This window comes from Biomphalaria glabrata, chromosome 11 (assembly GCF_947242115.1).
Source record: "Biomphalaria glabrata chromosome 11, xgBioGlab47.1, whole genome shotgun sequence".
Lineage (NCBI taxonomy): Eukaryota > Metazoa > Mollusca > Gastropoda > Planorbidae > Biomphalaria > Biomphalaria glabrata.
Window position 1 is genome coordinate 39,988,669 of NC_074721.1, and position 3,160 is coordinate 39,991,828.

A 3,160-nucleotide genomic window follows, 5' to 3' on the forward strand; every position below is an offset into this window, starting at 1 on the left:
CGAAAAAAAAAAAGACCCACTTGTCCTCAGAGGTCACCGCGTTTACTTAAAATCGATTCTTATTATGTTAGAAATAGGAGTTCAAGATTATCGATCTATTCATTTTATTTTCTATTCAAACTAAGAAAAAAAAAAGAAACTTTGAATCTCTATCTATTTTCTATTACTATAGCAATACAATTTTTAAAAAAAATGAAATTCGAGCCTGCCAGGATTCGAACCTGGAATCTTCTGATCCGTAGTCAGACGCGTTGTCCGTTGCGCCACAGGCCCTTGGTATACTTTAATTTGTAAAATTGTCATTTTCTAAGAAGCTGATGACAGATGTTATTGTTGGGTTGTTATTTTGAAAGGTTTTAGATGTGACACTAGCAAGTCTTTAGTTCGTTCACCGTTTCAACAAAAGTCTTAGAAATTGCAGACATTCTTTCAAAGAAGACAATAACTGCTTACAAAAAACAACAACTGATCTAGATCTCTAGACTATAAATCTAGATCTCTAAATCTCTAGACTATAAATCTAGATCTCTAGACTATAAATCTAGATCTCTAGATATCTAGACTATATTCTATAAATCTATATCTCTGTTTCCTTTATTTATCTTATAAATAAATTAAGCAACATGCCTCTTTATGTTCTAGACCAGTGATGCCCAATAATCTAGACTACTATAGTAATATACTGAAGGTAAAAGTTGGTTTAGCACTCTATTTCGGTGTTTCCCTAACATTTTCATTAAACTTTCACTTTCGTTCTGAGTATTTAGTGGAACACTTTGCTTATTATTGTAGAGATATTTATTTTACGTGGCGGCCAACTAGATCTAGATCTAGTTCATAGTTCCAGTAAGTTCGTGGAACACCTATTCAGGCCTCGAGGAGCAGGGGTTCCGAGGAACACGGTTTGGGAACCACTGGTCTATTTGTTAAATGACACGAACATTTATACTTTACAAACCTGAAGTTGGAAGTAATAGATCTGGGTTTGAACATCGCTTTGTTTTTAAACAACTAATCTATCTATCTATCTATCTATCTATCTATCTATCTATCTATCTATCTATCTATCTATCTATCTATCTATCTGTCTATCTATCTATCTATCTATCTAATCTATCTATCTATCTATCTATCTATCTATCTATCTATCTATCTATCTAATCTATCTATCTATCTATCTAATCTATCTATCTATCTAATCTATCTATCTATCTATCTATCTATCTATCTATCTATCTATCTATCTATCTATCTATCTATCTATCTATCTAATCTATCTATCTATCTATCTATCTATCTATCTATCTATCTATCTATCTAATCTATCTATCTATCTATCTATCTAATCTATCTATCTATCTATCTATCTATCTATCTATCTATCTATCTATCTATCTATCTATCTAATCTATCTATCTATCTATATATATATCTATCTATCTAATCTATCTATCTATCTATCTATCTATCTATCTATCTATCTATCTATCTATCTATCTATCTATCTAATCTAATCTATCTATCTATCTATCTATCTATCTATCTATCTATCTAATCTATCTATCTATCTATCTATCTATCTATCTATCTATCTATCTATCTAATCTATCTATCTATCTATCTATCTATCTATCTATCTAATCTATCTATCTATCTATCTATCTATCTATCTATCTATCTATCTATCTATCTATCTATCTAATCTATCAATCTATCGATCTATCTATCTATCTATCTAATCTTTCTATCTATCTATCTATCTATCTATCTATCTATCTATCTATCTATCTATCTATCTATCTAATCTATCTATCTATCTATCTATCTATCTATCTATCTATCTATCTATCTAATCTATCTATCTATCTATCTAATCTATATATCTATCTATCTATCTATCTATCTATCTATATATCTAATCTATCTATCTATCTATTTATCTATCTATCTATCTAATCTATCTATCTATCTATCTATCTATCTATCTATCTATCTATCTAATCTATCTATCTATCTATCTATCTATCTATCTATCTATCTATCTATCTATCTATCTATCTATCTAATCTATCTATCTATCTATCTAATCTATCTATCTATCTATCTATCTATCTATCTATCTATCTATCTATATATCTAATCTATCTATCTATCTATTTATCTATCTATCTATCTAATCTATCTATCTATCTATCTATCTATCTATCTATCCAAGACCATTCGTTACAGAAGGCCTGAACACTGACCTGCAACGTCACATCCTGTGGGCAGTTTGGACCAATAGCTCGTTGCCACGTCACAGGTCTGTATGATAGAAGTACTGATAAATAAAACATTGAAGTTTCGCTCTCTCTCCTCAGCAGAACTGTTTCAAACAAGCAAAAGAAAACAAAAAGAAAAACAAAGCCTATCTAAGAGAAATAACCTCTGATTACTTCCATTTATCTGAAAATGACTGGGATTAGCCCCCTTTATGCTATATAAAACAAAATTAAGCCTTGAGTACTAATTGATTAATTGGTTAATTTTGGATTGATTCGTGTATTGTCATCGACTATGAATAATTTTGCAAAGTTTGAACTTGATGCGAGAATGGGAGAAGACTATGTTCAATTTTTTTAACAAACAGAGTGAGTTGATATAAGCTTCGAACAGTGAAACAGTAGAAATTGCAATTTAATAGACGTTTCCTTTTTAATTATAACCCATTTTTACTTTTTTTTTTTTTTTTTTTTAAAGGAAACCTCAGAATTTGCGCTATTCAGTTTTAGCTTTATCATCATAGGAATCCTTGGGCCTTGGGCCTCTTTTCTTTGCCTCTTTTTTGGGCTTTATATGCCTCTTTTATGGGCCATCTTGCCTCTTTTGTGGGCTTTTTTTTTTTTTTTTTTTTTTTTTTTTTTAATATGTTTTTATTTGTAAGTTATCGTAATTCACAAGTATTAAATCATAAACAATTGAAAAGTGAGTAACCTAAAAATATAATAACAGTAATAGAAATATTATTTAAAATCAAAGACATACTACCTAACCAATGAACCCCCTAAAGACAGAAAAATGATACAAGTATACTCTACTCCAGAACAATCAACACAATATCAGATATCCCTGACCCTATTTCTGAAAAACTACATGAGCATTATACAGGTATATGAAAATC

The 3,160-nt window shown here is 29.6% G+C and overlaps 1 non-coding gene across 1 annotated transcript; it reads right to left on the reverse strand.

Moving 5' to 3' along the window:
* Nucleotides 1–200: 200 nt before the first annotated feature.
* On the reverse strand, nt 201–273 carry Trnar-acg (transfer RNA arginine (anticodon ACG)). The gene has a single exon. It is a non-coding gene; the product is annotated as a tRNA-Arg (tRNA).
* Nucleotides 274–3,160: the final 2,887 nt, after the last annotated feature.